We start from the raw sequence: 21,632 nt of genomic DNA, 5'->3' as shown, positions 1-21,632 counted from the left end.
TCACGTAGGCAGATTCAGCCTGTTCAGGTCATGGAGAAGTCAGAGAAAGGTGGACGTGTCCTTTGGATCAATACTCAGCCTTTAATCAATTGACTATATGAGGGCAAGACACAAGATGGATGCCGTGGGCTCAGGACAAGAACAGTGGTTTAAGGGTGATAGCATCACTCGATCGTGACGCAAATACACAGGCATAATGTCCTGATCATTACCGGTCTATTGATACCAAATTCGTTGTGGTATGATGATATTTTCTGCACGAGTGTTTAGGCCTTGGTACACCATTATGGCAGGGTCCGGAATTTTCAGAACCACAGACGCTCCTTTTGCCCTTATATAGGCAATAACCTAAACCCATGTCAGTCTGAATCTAGGTCTATACTTATCAGATCATCAAGGGGTTGCTGTAGTATTATCTTACTACTTAGCAACTCTCTCGGGACAAGTCTTCTTACACACGTAGTGGTACAAAGGCCATATATGGCAGGAACAAATAGTGAACACCTCTATCTGTAGTATGTGGTATAAGATCACCCACCCAACAATTAGTGATGTTCTAGTGTTGATGTAGAAGCTATACAGAAGGGTCTATCAGTAAACTCTGGCCTAACCAATGTATGTTCAGGTAAAATATGAAACTCATGTGAAGAAACAGTAGAAAAAGAAAGAGTATGTTGGGAAGTTGGTGCAGACGTCAATTGTGTAGAAGAAACAAACCAAAATATAGTAGCCAATAAAATACATAAAAGTATTAAAATAGATAGAGCTATACCGCACTTAGAGAACAATATTCTATAATGTCTGTTTTTCATCTCTTGCTTTTTATCGTCATTCCTCAATACAATCTCCATTTTCTAATGTCGCTCACGCAATCTTGATAGAGTACTTCAGCTGTGATTATTAGCAGGTCATAGGGACACTGCAAGTCCTGCAGGCCTACTGCCACTACTCAGGTCACAAACTGAACCGTTGGTACTCCTACGTGACCCTGCAACTGGCAAATGGTAACCAATCAAGAAATTTAACAGAAAACCAAAATACAATTTCAGAAAAAGCAAGAGAAAAGGAAAAGCAAAAGTCAAATGCAAAGAAGTAATAGTAGGAAGAGACATAGGTTGGAAGGTGGGTGCAGATGTCAATTGGGTAGCAACAAAACAATCCCACCCATAAAAGACAATGTCATTTTAGAATAACACTAGAAAACACGTTGTTGAGAACATATAGACCACGGGAGGACGTAGTGACCATTATTACGAATGAAATCATAATTTTCCACAATCCTAAACAGAAGGCAAATCCTAGAATTATCTAATAACATTCTATATAGCTTCCTATGCATTTCAGTAATCTATTATATGTTCAAGTGAAACAGTGGCATTCCTGATCAATGCTCTCAGATGAAAAAGGGATACACTTCCACAGAGAGACTTCATTCTGCTTTTACTAAACAGAATAGTACTTTAAAACAAAATGCCAGCAAAGCAGCAAAAATTAGTTTCCAAACTCCAATTCTATGCAAGCTCACAGAAAATACCCAGAGTCCGCCAAAGCCTCTCCTTGCAGGCTTCTATTGTTCATCAAATCCGCTTCCAGTGTCTTCTTCGCGTTGGGCCTCTTCAATTCAGGCTTTTTCATGAGAAGACAATACTGTTTAGTAGGAGTGCCCTCCGGGCAAACACTCACAGCTCACTCGAAAGTCTCAATGTCTCAAAACAACGCACCAGTGTCTCTTCTTTGTGGCAGACACTACAAATGATGCGCTCTTCATTACTCAAGGGCACAAAGCATCTCGTGTAGATCCAAGCACCACTTAGCAACAAACCTAGCAAGGTCAGCAGCACTTTCAGACTCCAACACTCATCATTTAGTGTCAGAGGACGCTCAAGCTGCTCTCTCATGGGCACCAGAATGTAGTGCCTTTTCCAAACTTGGATTCTCAGGTGCACTGCCTTTCTGCTGGAGCAAAGGGAAAAGAGGTGTGTGTGGGGAAAGGCCAAAAACTCAGGCCAAGGGGGTCAGGGGACCGCGCGCTGCCAGAGGTTCAAGCACATGACAGTTTGAACAAATTGCACAAAGTGGATGACAGTCCTGCCATCAAAAGCAGGGATCCTTCGCATCTTTGCACTGAACTTCTGAGGCAAAACAGAAAATCAGCTCCTTTTTTCTTTTCTTTTCACAACGCCTTCTGATGAAACAAATGGCTTGCTTAGGAGGTACCACTGGAGGCACGCTGATGATCGCTGTCCATGCTGATGACTGCTGCCCACGCTGCTGATTGCTGTTCACGCTGCTGATTGCTGTCAGGAATTGCAAGGCCAAGAAGTCTGTAGTCGTCTGCCATGTTTACTGATGGGGACCAGGCTTTTTTGATCACCGGTCTGCAGGGTAACATTCTTCCTTTTTGACTCTGGAAGATTCCCGCAGAACCTAGTGATATAGGAAGTGTAACACAATTGTTAGTTTCCTTCAAGTCAGATATAAAAACAGTTCATGGGTTGGCTTTTTGACAAGAGGGCTGCAAGCAAGTGGCCTGCAATCTGCAAAGGAGTGGCAATTCGTCATGGGAACCTAAATGGATGCCCTCATACAGTGGCTTTATCTAATAGGATACATTATTTAATGGGGTAAATACATATTCTCCTTAATGATGAAGCCTAGGTGTTCCTAAACTCCTTATCTAGAACATCTCAAATAGAGCAATGGCATAATACACATTATCAAGGACATGAAGAAAAGTCCCTTTTTAAAACAATGTGCATCAAGTGCGCTATGTAATACAAAGGCTAATGATCAACTGTGCAGACAAGAGGACAAGAACTAGAGAGTCCTGGTATCTGCATGATTAGAACACATCTTATTAAAAAATTGAAACAGCAGAAACAGAAGGGAACTGAAAAATTAAAAATAGACATAAAAATATGCCGTACTAAAAAGAATGTAAACTTGAGATATCTCCTATTGAGATGGAAAATCTCCTATTGAGATGGAAAACTTGTATTGGGTCAATTAACCAGGCTATCACTATCCTGACAGTCAGTCTGAAAAAGGCATTTGAAGTGGGCCTAAAGAAAATTCTCGAAAACTAGTCTGGTCACACAAAAGGGAATGGTATGTAGCATAAGGGGGGTTCCTAATACATCACTGCAGTCTAAAAGTGTGAACATGAACAATACACCCATAATAATAAATGGGCTGACTGGTGAAAGGAAGATGGAGAAGGGAAAATGGAAGTAGGACACAACTAAAATCTTCAATAACTAAACATGATGCAACATTGGTCAGGGAAGGAGCAAAAAAAAAAGGAAAATCTATAGGAAGGACAAGAGTTTGCTTGGGTGGCCTAAGGCAAGTGACACAGCACCAAGAGCACAGGGATACATGAAAGACCAATGTTACACCAATTTAACTCTACCGCTGACAATCTATACCCTACACGGTAATTCTAACTAATGTTCAGTTGTCTCTTCAGGGGAAAAAATGAATCCATAGGCTTATTCAGGAATCAAAAAGTGCGATCAAAAAAAAATGCGATATCGAAATTAGGCCACCTTTAGTCACGGATCTATAATTCCATCCTTAGGCCCAATCAAGGATACATAAATGCAGAGCTGCCTGTCCTTAAGGAAAAAGGCAGTAAGTGACTAAGAACGGATAGCACACTTTAATCCAGTTTATCATTTTAGTTTTCTTAAAAAAATCATTACAGCCAAATTTAGGCATGCACTGGAAAAACTGCTGCCTTACTCGCTCACAGTATGAGGTCCATATCTGTGAAATTTATCTTAATACAAATTCATCCAATTTATTGTGAAACAATGCATATCGTCATATGCGTTCCTTCACAACACAGGGGAACTTGTAATTCAAAGTAGCACCATAGAACAGAACATACACACAAAAAATTAAAAAATAAATACACATATCAAGCCATCTCAAGCCATAAGATATACTTGCTGTATATCAAGCACAAGGAAAAAATAGCCCAGACAAACAAACAGCATATATGAATAAACGGTCATGCACAATATTATGGCATATGTACTTTACACTATAAACCTGCAGCTCAATCTCAATTGTCAAGTATTCCCTTCTGTTGACAGCAGGGCATCAGGTAATTGATACTCTGCTGTAAAATATAATGTCGCTGTGTCAAATAACGCGTTTCAGTGGACCAAATGTATAAATGAAACATAAACGCACACATTTTTTTCTTAAAGAAATTACGCAAAAAAAATATTTCTCTTCAACCAGCCAACTCACGTGTCTTGTGAATTAATCCACGAATTATCTGTAGGAAGAAGCAGAAAAGATACACAACACACACATTTCTCATAATACAACATCAATTATAACCCTTTTTATCAGACTACAAAACATGACACAACGTGACATACAAAAACTTTTCATTACTTACCTGTAACTTTTTCCATGTACCTTTGCAAAAACGCCCATTCTCACTCAGGCCTAAAGCCTTTAAGTTGCAGAATTTTGGGGAAGGGCTTCTACTTATTGCCTATCTAAAACTTAATGTAACACTTCGTTTTTCTTTTTGTCAAATAAACTTAACTAAAAAAAATTAGTTCCTAGCATGGAGACACACATATACCAGTTCTACAGATCATTTAGCAGAATGTTTGATATTTTTTTTTCAAAGAAATCACTTTTGCATTTGCCCTTTTGAAATCATGTTTCCTCATTTTACACAGTGCTTAATTTGTAAGACATGAAGTGCAGGTGCTACAATTTTGCATGAGGAATACCTTTCCTATTTGTTTATTATCTCAGATGTGCTCTTTTAACGCAGATGTAATGTGAATGCGGCAAATGAGAACAAGCCAGCCTGCAATGAATGAAGGTTACAGATTTAAATCATATACAATCAACTACATCTCATATAAAGCGCTTGTGTGCAGCATTTTGAAAGCAACTGGGAGCTATGCAAACCACGTGTGGGCCCTACAATCCTTCAGGGTACTGACAAATGAGGCTGCAGTTTTACAAATTAAATAGTGTTCCTTTTATTATTATTAGCGGGATGCAATGCTGTGTCAGCCCTGCCGTATTTCTAATTTGAGATAAATGTGTTAATGACATAATTTACTGAACAACAAGCGTTTTGTAGGTACATGCTGGAGCTATTATTTATTCTTTGGCTAAAATGCAATCATCATTGCTGTACATGGCCCTGCATTCTTTGCTCATTTTAGTTCCCAAAAACGAAAATCCCATCCCAGCTAATGTCATATTTGTAACACTCTAAGAAGATACTTTTAAATTATAAACATGAGCAGGAATTAAATTTATCGGAGCAAGTCAGGCTATTCAAATGACCTCAGGTCAGGACCGTGGCAGGGGCAGGGATTTAAATACAAAGAGGCAGCTGAAGTTAGCATCAGATGCATGTTTAACCATGTCATGCTGCATTCCACAGGCGAGGCCCTAATTAAAAGGTCACAAATGTCAACAAGACAGCCTTGCAAGATAACATCTCGGCCGCTACTGCTGGAACACGTTATACAGGTTCTGCCAGTCCCCTGCTCGTGGTAACTGAAGCTGACAAGGCCAGTAGGTTTAACCACTTCCACATAACCTGCAATATTTCACTATATTTAAAACAATTTCTATGACACATTGACTCGCTGAATCATAAGAAGGCACAACCTGCAAACATATATATTAAGATCTAAATGTATGTATTTACTAAAGAGACACTTTAAACAGGGGCCCTGAAACCATTTAAAACAGTCTATTTATGTGAAAATCGACTTTTGTATTCTGGATACTAAGAAAAAATATTCTATAATTTTAGTGCATACTGGGTATCACTAGAATATCTAATACCAAATTTATGAGTCATACTTTTGAAAATACTAAGTTATACCTTATAGAAATGAGCTTGTTTGCGCCTAGGGTCATTTTCGTGGTACATCATAACTTAAATCAAACATTTTAATGCTAGGGGGTCATAGTATGAGTGTTAAGCTTCACAAATATTAAAAAACGATTTTTGTAGCACTTGTTTTTTAATAATTATTTTTCATAATTAATAATTATTTTCTCCTAATGAAGCCTAATTATTGCTATTTGTGACTGTTCTACATATAAAAATGCTCACTACATCCCTTGCCTCTTATTTAGATGCATTAACTCACAAACCTGAGCGCATATACCTAACTTAAAAAGCGTCACATTCTGCGTCATTTTTTTTTTTGGGCCTCTTTTATGTAAAAGGGCCTTCATGCAAAATTCGACCTGTGTTTAACTGTAAAAAAGTGCTGGCTGAAGAAACATTCCTATCAAATATACTGTAGCTAAAAACGTTTGCCTGTGAACATCTAACACAGTGCATTTAAGTGAAAATGCTGTACATTAATTTATTTTTTGCAGAAACATGTAATTTCATTTTTGTCTAGGGCTTCATTTATATCCATTAAATGTGAACCACCCACATTGAGCTCATTTCAGACATAAACAGAAAGGGGGAACAAACACTCAGGACACACAAAACAGCGCGCTCTAACCATTTCTTGTACATAGGGCCGTCGCAATTTACAACAAAACCCAAAAACAAAATAGACATTTAAACACACATTTTAACCCATAGGTCAACGCTTAGGACAGGAACAAGGAACAGCCTACAGACTGTGTTCAAAAATAACCTGCCAAAACTAGTTGTAAACCATATTTACAACAAAAACGTTTTAGTTCCTATTTTTCTTGTTTTTTGTTTAATTCTACAACAGATTTCCAGAAGGCTGCAAAAGGGACAGCCTCACAGACCTTTTAGAGAGAGCTCATAAATTGGAGTTCCAACCGGAGGTATCAGACGCGAATCCTCCAACCGGGAATCCTTTGTTGCAACCTAGTCAATTCTAATACAAAACAAAATACCGCGACCAGGCATCTGCGCTCACTAGTCGGGTTTCAAACTTCATGGGGCTATCTCCAACGATATACACGCAAATGTACGTGACCCACGTTTTTTGAATACTGCAGTGTTCAAATAAAACCAAGGAACCAATACTGAGGAAGATTATCCAACGATAATCTGAACCAAAGGCCTACCAAAGGAACCAAATGTACCGGTACCCAAACCAAAGATTATCTTAACAAAAGCAACCAGTGATAATCTACAAAAGCAACCAAGAGTATCAATAAATACTAAGGACCGCGTCACATTTCTGCGACCAATAAATAACTAAGGACTCAGAACCACAACGAACTGGGAGCGACCCACTTTTATTCTTCAACTAAAGCAGATAGAGAAAATATCTCTTCATTAACTGCCTATACAAATTGCAATTTGCATATACACAAATATTTGTCCAAATTATAACTGTCAATTCCCCACTGCACTAACAGTCTGCTAAAAAATACTTATCGCAAAAAAAAAGAATGGGTTCCTTAGTCAGGAGTGGCATCTTTAGGAGAGTTTTAAGTCAGAAAAATCAAAAAACATACTGGGCCACAGAGACAGATAATCCCCCAGAAAACCCTGTGCCCAGAGTACCTCTTTTTGGTAGAATTCTGTCTTGTCTTCCCCAGCAGTTTTTCCATCCCTTGACAAAACACTCCTGTAGATAAGCACTCCATGATAAGGCCCACAGTTGGATGCGCCATTTGAGGAAAAGTAGAAAATGACTCAGTCTCCCCACCAGGGATCTATCCAGCAGTTTGCATAATAAAGCAGCAAAGGAATTGACAGCCAATCTGTAAAAAAAAGACATCTTTATTATAATTATTTATGAGGCTTCGTCGTCCGACCGTAGTTTTACAATTGAAAGAGGGAGCCTGCCTGAGCTTTCTCAGGCAGGCTTTTTATACAAAAAGTTTGCCCCTAGGCTCACATTCTTGCTGTGTCACACATCATTGTAGGTCGCTCCCATGGTACCATAACAAAGCAGGCTATAATTATGAATTCCATTCTACTTGCCCAAACTGACCAACCCATCTTCCATCATGAACATATGTCAAACTTCACATATTTTCCTGTGCAGGCCGGAGAAGCTCACAATAGAACTGGTTTCCTCCCCATCATATAAACAGTCACCTCCCCATTGTAAAAGCCCAGAAGCAGAGAAACAGAGCCAGGTGTGGAAGATAGAAGTGTAGGATAAGGGATGCTTGTGGGTCATAAACAGGCATGGCTACTGTATTCGGCCTTCTAATCTTGCTCAGGCCAATGTACACAACAAGTTGCTCAGATCTTTAATATAGATTGACTAGAGGGCATGGACTGGTTTGGTGAGGCCAACATCACGTAGGCAGATTCAGCCTGTTCAGGTCATGGAGAAGTCAGAGAAAGGTGGACGTGTCCTTTGGATCAATATTCAGCCTTTAATCAATTGACTATATGAGGGCAAGACACAAGATGGATGCCGTGGGCTCAGGACAAGAACAGTGGTTTAAGGGTGATAGCATCACTCGATCGTGACGCAAATACACAGGCATAATGTCCTGATCATTACCGGTCTATTGATACCAAATTCGTTGTGGTATGATGATATTTTCTGCACGAGTGTTTAGGCCTTGGTACACCATTATGGCGGGGTCCGGAATTTTCAGAACCACAGCTCATATCTGTAAGTGCTTCCTGTTGATGTTTAATTTTTGTGACAGAAGCATCGTGCCATATTGAATCCTGCCTGCATATTTATCCATGAAAATGCCACTGTGTTAAAAAAATCTGCAAATCCGCTCGGGGGTGGATTTTTCAGCAATTCCACGAGATTCGTGGATGGCAAAATTGCTGAAAATCTGCAAAATCCGCGAGTGGAACAAATTTTGCACCCACACTGACATTTTACATTAAGTACAGATTAAAAATGATAATATTGTGCAGTTTAAAAAGGATACAGAAACTGTTACTCTTCCAATTCATTGGGCCCATCTCCCCCCCACATAGTCATGATTATGTGGGTATTTTACTCAACAAGTCCCTCTAGTGTCTCTCAATTTTACTGGTAACCTTAAGAAACTCGTCACAGAAAGTAAGGTCAGGGTGTCTTGGACCATTTGTAAGTATAAAAGGGCCTCCTTTGCGTTCCTAAATTTGGCTTTTTTTGGCAAACTTACTAAAAAACTGCGCCTGGGCAATGAATAAAATGGACATAATAATACAAAATGAAGGGTATGCTGTGGAGATAGTTGATCGCAGCCAGGGGGACCCTTTGACTCAACTGAATTAGTAAAACCTGCCGGATCGGCTAGTAAGTGATGTAAAAAGCTGAGCCTAAAACGTGTGATTAAAAATCTATCCTGGGCATTGTGTACGAGGGCATGGTAAGGTTCCATTCCTTCACAGGTCCTCACTAAACCATGGGCTTTGACTGATTGTTTGCCCCATTTCCTAACTCCTCTGGCTGAGGGTTTGTATTTGAAAAACATCTACTTTACCCTAACCTGATCTCGACCTAATATACCGGTCGGCATCAAAAAATGGTCCTTACGGACAATATTTTCCAAAGCTCCATATGTACTTCAGCCATGGGATATTCATTCCTCTATCCCTCCCAGGCAATCAATAATTATATGCTTAGTCAGCCTGGCCTCTGGGTTAGCCCAGATCTTTAGCCATGCTTACAGGGGCCTATTCTCCATCCTGTCCACTATAAACGCTCCACCCAGTTCTTCATGTGTAATATGAGAGGGTACGCACTGCGGGACTTTGAGGAGCCTTCTCAGATATTTGTTCTCCTCTGTCTGCAGCTTATAGACGTTGGTGATCCTCCACAATTCTGCCCCATACCCAGCTTTAGAGTAGCAAATTGAGTTGTATAGGTTCATCATTTGCTCCGGCGACTATCGCCCTAGTCTACGACCGAAATTCATTATTGCCCCTGTGCTGGATGCTCGCTTATTGCATCGTTCCTAAATCAGTGGTTTAAAATGTAAGCCCCTATCGAATAAAATGCCCAGGCACGAGAAAGACTGTACCTTCGCTAAACTAAGTGCGCCTATTCTATAGTTAAAATGTTTTCTGGGTTTAGTCCCCATCTCCATGACATGGGACTTAGTCAAGTTGGCGGATAAATCTAAACTGTTAATAAAGTTCACGAAACGGTCGATCAATCAATGTAGTCCCAGTGGAGTGCATGCCAACAGGACCATGTCATCTGCATAGAGCAGGACGGGGATTGCTCTACTGCCTACTCTAGGTGAGTCCACCTTTAGGCTTCTTTGCGATTGTTCTAGGCCATTTATATACAGGGAGAACAAGAATGGAGCAGAATACACCCCTGTCTTACCCGCTGGTGCAAATAAAAGGCTCAGTGTTACCGCCAACCTGATTGTACCTAACTTTGGCCTATGTACTCCAATGCAAAATTCTCAGAATCTTAATGAGATCTTGGTCCGCCCCTAGGTTAGACATTAAGGCCCACACCATCAAATGCCGCGGTAAGATCCATGAAGGCTAAATAAACCGCTTCATTATTGACAATGGTGTATTTTGCCACTAGTAAATATATATGTAAGCATTGGTCTGCCGTTGATCTATTGGCCCTGAATCCGTACTGAACGTCAGTAAGGATGTAGTGGTCCTCAGCCCAGCTCATCAGGCGATTTAAGACAACTTGGCCCAACACTTTAGGAGTCACGTCTATTAGGGAGATAGGACGATAGCATTGGGGGCTGTCTCCGTTCCCCTTTTTAAAAATGGGCACTATTATAGCCGTTGACCATGAGCGGGGGAACCCCGAAGCTATGGCAGCGTTTAATACTCTTGTTAAAACTGGCATCCATAGGTCCGCCTTGCTTAAGAAATGGTCCGGGGGGGATCCCATCTGGTCCCGGAGCCTTATTTTGGGTAAGGCCCAGGATAATCTCTTCTAGGGTGAATTCTAGCGCCACCTTCCATCTCCCCCCACCCTCCTCATTCTCCTGTATCTCGGTGTTCCCCGGGTTATATAGCCCTCTAAAGTGCTCCACCCACTGTTCAGGAAGCACATAAGATGCTATCTGCGGCATATTTGTATCTTGGAAGCAAGAATTAATAACTATCTTCCAGAAGGAGGTCAGGTCTTTCTGTTCAGCAGCTCCTCTCAAGTCCTCCCACATTTGAGTTTGGAGTGTGTTCTTCTGGCGCCTTACTGCCTTCTTGTAGGTTAATCTGCAGCGCATAACCCTCTGTTCATCCTTGGGTTATATTTAAGGGCTGCTCTTAGATTCCTCTTTGCTAGGGAGCACCCTCTGTCAAACCACTTGGGATCATTTTTACGCTTGCCCTGCCCTGCCGTCTGCATGAGACCATCTATCAACCGCCCTATTTCTTCAAATGTAATGTAATGATGATATTTGTAAAGTGCACTGTTACCCCATCTCGGGGTGTCCTGGCGCTGAAGACCGCTGGGGAACCCGTCCTGGCTTTCCCTGTGAGATGGTCCCTTTTTTGGGTATCTCCAAGGTGAAACCAGGCATCCCTGGTGTCTGTGGGGGGCCGTTGTAGAGATGAGGCAAGCTTAATGCCCAGAGTTGCCGAGTGTGATCCCTGGTTAGAGTAAGCACCGAGGCGAGAATTATCGAGTCCGCTGACCCTGGTTCACGACCCTGCTGCGTCGAGAATTGAACCCTGGTCCCGGGCCGCTCTCTGCTTCCGGGTCTGCCGCCTCTAACCAGTGAGCCACACCACTCCACAAATGCCTCCACTAACAGGGGTCCTTCCACTGCTATATCTAAGCACACCTTCAGAAGCTGTTTCCCCTCGTTCGCAAGGGAATTATAAAAGCTTTCTCCATTAAGCCTAGACCATTTGAGGCGCCTGCCTTGATCCGTGACCTTCTCCATATTTGCCTCCACCCCGCTCTTTATAACCTTACTAACATTTGTCTCTGCCACCGACAATATTAGTGGGTTATGGTCGCTAAAACCACTCCACTCTATTGCAAATCCCAATAGCCACTTCTTAAACAATTGGGACACTAATATAAAATCAATGTATGAGCTGCAGCCCCTTCTTTTAAAGGTAGGGTTAACCTGCTTGTTGGGCTCAATGGTCAATAAGTCCAACAGGAGGGTAATTCAAATGAATTAATGCATAAGGGATCCAGCTTCAAACTTGACAACAATGGTCTTCCTTCAGAATTCCGGCCTACCCATGTATATTAAATAAAGAACATTTCGTTTGTTATTTTCTGTTTTTTCATCACAGTGTGACATCATCTGTGATTCTGGATGGGCGTCAAGGTAAAGTGTCGGCCTATTGAGGGGTTGTCGACGTTTCGACCCTAACACAAAGGGATTAGTGAGATCCTCTGCTGCGGGTCTTCCGCAGGACGGGGACAAGGGTTTCAAAACGCACAGTGATGTGAGTAACCAAGAGAATGCTTCATGGTTTCAAAAAGTGGGTTTCAATCACATTGATTCATCATGTAATCCAGCACCGCAGTGTGAAAGGGTGAGAGCGTCTGGGTGTGTGCCAAAATTGTGTCGAAATCTTAAGTATGAAAATCCTCCCAGTGCGCCCAGCACGTCGCATCCATCGGCCTCTCTGTCAATTGCACTTCCTCACATGAGCAATCATTTTCACACCCTCTCTTTTTCTTGATGATAACCGTGTGGACATTACTATTTGTATATCATGCCTTTGAATTTTTGATTTATGTCCTTTTTTGGGTTAAATACTTACAATGACTGAATAAATTGAACCTTACTTGTCATATAACTTTATTGCCTTTACCTTTATGTCCCTTTAAATATTGTTATACTCATCTATTGGTATAAAGTGAAATTCAAAGTGAAAAGTTGTCTAGGACCAGTATTCTCTGTACCGATCGACACCCAGGTCCTCTGACTTAACTGGGTCACCCCATTGATTATAAGGGAATGTATTTTAAATGACAAGTACATTGTAGTTGATATACAAGAAAATCGGTTCTTCACGTATAATGCTCTTTTAAATGAATTGGGATGTCACTAAAAGCAGTACAATACTTTCATTCTTACTTCAGGACAAACTTTAACCAGGGCATTGTTCATTGAAGGCGCCCACCTAAATGTTATATTAGGGAGATTTGGTAACAGAAATTTAAGTGTCAAATCCGTTAGAACAATGGGCCAGGGTTTGTATATAATCATTCTAATACTCGTCTCCTGCTTACTGTAAGTAGTGATTAAGCTAATAGATTGAATCTTGTCAGATGTTGGATCACTGGAGAAATGGCATTAAGATCTTCCTTAGTTTGGAGGCAAAGTTCTCGTGGTCGGGAATTGGCCTTATACAATGCCGTCTTTAAACTGGAATGTTCATAACCACGAACCAAAAAAAAACCCCACAAAAAAACGAGAAAATGCCTCCATTTGACATTTGTTCAAATATGATTCCAAACTGCAAATGCTTTGCATACGGAGAAACTCTCCGTATGGTATACTGTTGATATGAAGGCGGGGAGGAGTACTGCTGGCATGTAGCGTGGAATTGCACATGTCAGCAGTGCTCTTCCTGTGTAATCGTGTTTCAATATGATATTCAGTGATATAAAACTCTACATCCAAAAACGTCACCTTTTTCTGACTGATTGTGGCCGTGAACTCTAAATTCATAGAGTTATTATTGATGGATGTGATAAACTGGGTCGCTTCTTGTTCAGTTCCGTCCCATATGACAAATATATCGTCATTGTACCTGTCATAATATTTGACATGAGTTTCCAAGGCCTCCTTATGGGTCACTTTGAGTACCTGTTCCTCCCACCACCCTGCCAATAAAGAGGCATAGATGGGAGAAAAACAGGCACCCATTGCAACTCCCCTTAGTTGTTCATATGGAGTTTTCTTGAACAGAAAGAAATTGTTGTTCAAGCAGAACTCAATCATCCGAAGCAGCAATTATGATCAAGTAAATAAATTGAACTATTGTTGAGAAAGTGTTTGACTGCTGCTAAGCCTTTTGAGTGATGTATACAAGTATATAGTGATGTTATGTCCAAAGTTATTAGTAAACAACTGCTTTGCCACTCAATTTGATTGATTTTCATCAAAAAATCTCCAGTATCTCTTATAAATGATTGCAAATAAGGCATGTGTGGTTGTAGGAAGTAATCTACATATTTGGACACAGCCTCTAAATATTGTTTCTCACTGAGATAATAGGTCTACCTGGGACAGGGGATATTCCTGTATGTACTTTAGGAATAAAATACATAATGGGAATTGTAGGAAATTCATTCTTCAAAAATAGAAACTCCTTATTAGTTTGTAACCCCCGTCTCTTCCATTGTAGTAAACTCTTGATCACAATATATTTTACCTGATTCAAATTATTTCAATTCGCTATTGCGTAACAATTCGTATCAGAGAAGTGGTGAGCTGCTTCTTTTAAATAGACGGCCCTCGGCCATAAAAAACTATATTGCCACCTTTGTCAGCCAGCATTCATCAAAACAATCTCATTTTTATTGGGTAATTTATTAATCAAAGCCCAGTAATTTCTTACACGATGGTTGCATTTAATATGGTTAGAATTAACAGAAGTGTGGAGTTTCTTCAAATTTTCCACAACCATGTCACTAAAACATCCACACAATCTTTGGGCATCAATGGGTAAAAAGAAGATAACGGACTGGCAGCCGCCATTCCCATATTGACCCCCATTCTAGAAGTCGAATCCATATTATCAGTAAAGTCAGCATCATCATTATTGGCTAGAGACTGTAGAACACACAGAGTGGAAAGATCACCAGCTATAAGATTTGATGAGGCAGCAGTGATGGTTTGTGCTGTGGTGGGAGGTTTATTAGGTTGGAGGAATTTTTTAAGCTTAATCTTATGAATAAACGTATAGATGTCAACACGAGATAACTTGTACGAAAAGTTCGATTCTGGACAGAATGAAAGGCCCAGAGTTAGCAGCTGCGTTTCTGCCGTTGTTAGGATGGCGTCTGTAAGATCAATGAAGGTACTATCTTGTTGAACTAGCGATTGCGCCTCCACCATCCTCTGCCCCGGTTTGATGTGGTTGAGCCGCTGCCTGCGCCTCCCCCTCCGGGATTGACTGGAGCTGCAGATCTGGTGTTCTGTTTGTTCCTTGGGCGTAGGATGGCTCGCCTGTCCATTATTGAAAAATTAAATTCTTCCCCCAGCGTGGGTTTGATGATCACAGCTGTATCCGATTGGGGAAGTGAACTACTAGCGCCATCCTATGAATCATAACTAGTCAAAGATTCCGAATCTCCCTGGGCAGAATTATTCCCGCTCTCAACGGGTACTGATGGTACAAGTGCCGGATTGACTAGAGCCTTCCTTTGACATTGTCGAATTTGCGTGAAAATGTAAACACCCTTCCCGACATATTATCATCCCGAGCCCAGGCAAATTTAAAAGCTTTACATTGCTTTATTGTATCTTCATGCTTTTTTAGTTTGATCAGAATGTCTGCTCGGCCCTTGGCGATTAATTCTTTTTGTTGTTCACTGGCCTCAAGGATCACAATTAGCTTATCAATCTCTTTGACAATCACATCCCTTTCAATCCCCACATATTTGATTAAAATATTCGTCATGTTCATGGATGCCTGGAGATTTTTCGTAGCCAGTTCCGCAAGCATCTCCGGATGCGGGTTTTCAAAAGTCGGAGTAATCATGACCTGCAAACCACGTGGCACTCTCCCCACATCTCGATACTTTTCCAGGGATTTTTTCTCCCACCATTTGGTGATTTCATTTCTCTGAAGTTTCTCCAGTTTCTTTAGTAAACCTCTAATATCATTCACATTGTTGCCATTTGATTGTTTATCCGCTGCACGGTCAACAGCCGGTAAATTCACAAAGAGCTCCTCTGCTGCAGCCTCCCGGTTGTTGTGTCCTAGTGGACATAGTCTAGTTGTTAAAAGTGTAAGCTTACACCAGACACCACTAATGTCACGAGGCACGTGACACAGATAATAAAAGGAGCTGAACGCACGTGCTCCAGGCTCATTAACCAACCATACCGCTCAGTGTCTGTGTCCAGTTATTATCATCATGAGGGCCTAGGGCCTTCGACACAACACCGGTCACGCTCCTCTTCTGGAGCCTCCCGGTCACGCAACGTGTCTTGGGCTGACATACTTGATGGTGAAATCTAAATGTTGCTGTACCTGTCCCAAATACTATTTGCTTGTCTTTGGTGAGGTTTATAACAAAGTATCTCCCAACCCGTCAATCGTCTTACAACAAACGTGACTCCTTACCTAACAATGTCCGGGGTTCTCCACGACACCCGCCAACAGACAACTGGTAACGCCGGAGATCTACACAAAAGTTTGCTTAGTTTGAAGATGGGGGCGTGGCTGACTTACTCCTTCCGAGTTGCTTGAGCTCGCTTAACGCGATGTCGGCCGATCATAGCCACGCCACTTAACCGGAGAGGGTCCCGAAGTCCGGAGTCAGCCGACTTCCAGATGAATTGGTACAAAGTATTTCGTGTTGTTCTGGATATCGTCCCAGAGGAAAGCAGAACAGGAATGGACCACCACTTTTGGTTAAAATAGATTCCAAGGACGCAAAGTTACAGCTTCATCTTTTTATTATATGTCACCATAATAGTGCAGACAAGTGTCCGCCCCGGACGCGTTTCGACCGCTTGTGCGAAACGTTGATCACCTGACGCGCCATTGACGGGTCCCCATTTTTTAAATACAGTGCAACCAATCACATTAAAAGGTTTGTGGAAAGACAAACATAGACCTTAAAAACATACATTTAAAGAGACAAGTGCACCTGATTAGAAACAGCACGATCAAAATATCTAAGCATTCACAATAATTTGTAAAAAAAATAGCCCATGTTGGTAACTCCAAAATTTGTAGTTAGCAATTAATAAATAATGGAAAATAGTACATTTAAGATCAAGGAAAAATAGCTAGATTACTAATGATATCAAATGGTAAGTAATGGACGACAACCCATTTACTAAACACAGAATGATTCTTCATCAACCTACAGTAACAATATATATATATATATATATATATATATATATATATATATATATATATATATATATATATATATATATATATATATATATATATATATATATATATATATATTATTTTTAAATACCCCAAAATTACCATTTGGATCCCAATAACTATACACCCCTAATGTTTTAAAATTATCCTTACCACCCCAATACCCATGCCCTCTAAACCTTAATATTACACTGGGTATGCCAAAATCCAAAACCCACCCTGAACCCTAAAATTACCCCTACTACCCAAACAAACCCTAAACCCTAAAATTACCCTGGGCACCCCAAATCCCAAACCCACCCTGAACACTAAACTTACCCTTGCACCACAAAACTCAAACACCCCCTGAACCCTAAAAGTATCCCTGCACCCCAAAAACCCAAACTCACACTGAACCCTAAAATACACTGACACTTCAAAACCCCAAACAATCCCTGAACCCTAAAATTACCCAGGGCACCACAAAAGCCAAACCCACCCTAAACCCTAAAAGATACCCCTACAACCCAAACAAATATTGAAGCCTAAAAGTACTCTGGGCACCCCAAAACCCAAACAAACTCTGAACCCTAAAATTACCATGGACACTCCAAAATCCAACCCCGAACCCTATAAATATCCCTGTACCCTAAAACTCACCCTGTACTGTAAAATTACCATGTGCACCCCAAAATTCACACAAATACTGAACCCTAAAATTACCCTGGTCACCCCAAAACCCAAACCCACCATAAACACTAAAAATACCCTTGCAACCCAAAACCCAAACCCACCCTAAACCCTAAACTTACCCTGGTCATCCCAAAACCCAAACTTACCCTGAACCCTGAAAATACACCTACATCCCAAAACCCCAAACCAACCTGATCTCTAAAATTACCATGGGCACCTCAAGACGGAGCCTGGACCCTAAAATTACTCTGGGCCCCCCAAAACCCAAACTCACCCTCAACCCTAAACATGCACCTGCAACCCAAAACCACTCTAAACACTAAAATTACAGTGGGCACCCCAAAAACCAAACTCACTCTGAACCCTAAAAACACCCCTACACCACAACCCCCAAAAAACCCTGAACCCTCAAATTACTCTGGACACCCCAAAACCCAAACAAACACTAAACCCTAAAATTACCATGGGCACTCCAAAACCCAAACTCCCTGAACCCTAAAAAATCCCTGAACCCCCAAAACCTTCCTGATCCATATAATTAACATTGGCATCCCCAAATCTAAGCAAATCCTGAACCCTAAAATTACCCAGAGCATCCCAAAACTCAAGCCCACCCTCAACTATAAAAATACACCTGCACCCCAAAACCCCAAACCACCCTAAACACTTAAATTACCCTGGGGACCCTAAAACCCCAACTTACAATGAACCCCAAAACCCTCCCTGATCCATAACAGTAACATGGCACCCCAAATCCCAAACAAACCCTGAACGCTAACATTACCATGGACACCCCAAAACCTAAACAAACCCTGTACCCTAAAATTACCCTGAGCATCCCAAAACACTACCTATCTGAACCCAAAAAATACCCCTGGACCCCAAAACCCAAACCCACCCTCATCCCTAAAATTACCATGGGCACCCAAAACCCAAACAAACCCTGAACCCTAAATTTACACTGGGCTCCCAAAACTAAAATCCACCCTGAAGCTAAAATTAACCTTGGCACCCCTAAACCTATACCCCTACACCCTAAAACCTAAATCCACCCTAAACCCTATACTTACCTTATACTTACTTTCAAAATACATATGCCTTTACCATTCATGCCTTTACAATGAAAGTTGTTGTAAAAGCAAGCGTGGTAAATGCATATGCATTGTAATGTCATGCTTTGTAATGGCATTGCGGCATAATGGCAGTTACATTGTGTTGGAATGCAGGGTAATGTTATTTGTTGTACATTTATGTTGTAATGGCTGTTTAACCTTTTAAAGACATCACTATGTGTGTCAGCGAGAGGACATGTGTTCCAGTGAAGCCTATGAAATATAATTAAAGAGTGCAGTGCTGAAAGATCCTGAACTGTAGATAGTTAACGCTGTGCTGCAATCCGAAAGTACTGACACTATCTTCTATGCTGCATGAGGTGCAATGTAGGTTTATGGACTCAAAACTACAGAGGAGTCCACCCATAACTGTGGTCATCTGGCACCTGTGATTGATCACCAATAAATAAAGCTTAGTTCATGCCAAAACACATCTGGAATAATGAGCAAACTGCTGCTTTTTATCAAATAAAGGCATCTAGTCTTTGAAGTTGACTGAGATACAGCAGGATACTTCGTTCCTGTGTTAAGCCGCAGCTGCCCTGCTAGGATTGGGGGCCCTATTTGTGATCATAACAATTATGTAGCCACCATCACAGGATAGGAGTGGTATATCAAGGCAACACGGTGTTTGCCTGAGTGAAGGAGGATGGCAGAGCGACAAACTGGGGTTATAATTTAATTTTTTCATCACTGGAATGCACGGTTGCTGTGCGCATCCTAGCCTACTTAAGCGGCAGCCTTGAATTAATCTTAAAGCATTATTCACCCATGTGTGGGCTCCTTCGATGAGGTAACTTTTTGCGGATGATGTGTAACGGCTAGCCTAGCCGCGGAGGAGTCCCGCTGTGACAAAGCAGACTGGGGTGACGCCAAACGGTAGCCACATCACAGGGTGGGAGAGGTATAACAAGGCAACAAGATGCTTGCCTGAGTGAAGAAGGATGGCAGAGCAACCCACTGGGGTGATATTTGTATTATTTCATCACTGGAATGCACAACAGCTCACTTGAGCAACCCCAATAGTTGCACCACAAGGACCAAGAGGCTATACGAACGGCCAGGCCGACTGGGGCGGGAGACCTAATGGTTTGTATGTAGTCCATCTGTTTCCCGCACGCCAGTTTGCACATAGCCAATGATTAAGGTCAGGGGCCCGAAATGCATCAAGCTACACGGATTGCTGTGCGAATCCTATCCTACTTAGGCTGCAGCCTTGAATAAATCTTAAAGCATTATTTATCTGTGTATGGGCTCCATCGTTGAAGTAACTTTTGCTGATCATATATATATATATATATATATATATATATATATATATATATATATATATATATATATATATATATATATATATATATATATATATATATATATAATACCTACTGGCGGTCACCAGTAGGTAGTTATAGTTAGGATCTACTTTCCATAGGAAATCCGCAACATTCTATTGGGAATAACTTTGGCGCCGGTGGATGAATCTTCGCAAATTTCTCAAAGTTCGTGGCCCGCTCCGCTCCTTCCCTGAAAATGTGGGGGGGATTCGTCAAGCAGGGGCCGAGATAAAAGGGGGGTCCCAAAACGTGTTTTCTCCATGTTCATTTCCATAGGGCGGTCAAACTCACTTTTAGCCCGAAAGGCTGAATGGATTTCCACCAAACTTGGCAAAATTGGAGGGACTGGTACCCCGATGTGCCTTTGCTATGTCTCAAGATATATGCTCCAGTGGTTTTTACGAAAATTAACTTTGAAAAAATTTATATTGGGCTACATTGGGCTATGTATATGTTAGAGCCCAAATGTAACCCAATGTAGCCCAATGTAGCCCGAAGATGGCCACCAGAGACAAAAAAAACAAATGTAGCCCAAATATCAGCCAGATGTCATAGAAATTATAATTAGTGCTGAAGAAAGAAAAATTAGGGCACATATTGAGTGACTTCTCAAATCCTCTTTTATTTCATTAAAAAAATTCTGATATGCAGTCTCCCAAGATGGCCACCAGAGACAAAAGAGCCCAAATGTAGCCCAAATATCAGCCAGATGTAGCCCAACTATTGCCCAATGACAGAATGTCCCAGAGTGTTCTAAAGAACAACTAGAGGGCTAACAGTCTTACTTATGACAAAAGTATGGCACACCTGAAGTCATCTTGATTGGAATAAAGTGTTAACACTTAAAACATTTAATTTGCAAAGGAACAAAATGAGGTGGTTCATTTTGCCATAGAAATTATGATTAGTGCTGAAGAAAGAAAAATGAGGGCACATTTTGAGTGACTTCTCAAATCCTCTTTTATTTCATTAAAAAATATTCTGATATGCAGTCTCCCAAGATGGCCACCAGAGACAAAAGAGCCCAAATGTAGCCCAATTATCAGCCAGATTTAGCCCAACTATAGCCCAATGACAGAATGTCCCAGAGTGTTCTAAAGAACAACTAGAGGGCTAACAGTCTTACTTATGACAAAAGTATGGCACACCTGAAGTCATCTTGATTGGAATAAAGTGTTAACACTTTAAACATTTAATTTGCAAAGGAACAAAATGAGGGGGTTCATTTTGCCATAGAAATTATGATTAGTGCTGAAGAAAGAAAAATTAGGGCACATTTTGAGTGACTTCTCAAATCCTCTTTTATTTCATTAAAAAAATTCTGATATGCAGTCTCCCAAGATGGCCACCAGTGACAAAAGAGCCCAAATGTAGCCCAAATATCAGCCAGATGTAGCCCAACTATTGCCCAATGACAGAATGTCCCAGAGTGTTCTAAAGAACAACTAGAGCGCTAACAGTCTTACTTATGACAAAAGTATGGCACACCTGAAGTCATCTTGATTGGAATAAAGTGGTAACACTTAATACATTTATACATTTAATTTGAAAAGGAACAAAATGAGG

Source organism: Lissotriton vulgaris, chromosome 3_1, assembly GCF_964263255.1.
Source record: "Lissotriton vulgaris chromosome 3_1, aLisVul1.2, whole genome shotgun sequence".
Taxonomy (NCBI): domain Eukaryota; kingdom Metazoa; phylum Chordata; class Amphibia; order Caudata; family Salamandridae; genus Lissotriton; species Lissotriton vulgaris.
Note: the sequence above shows the minus strand (reverse complement) of the source record.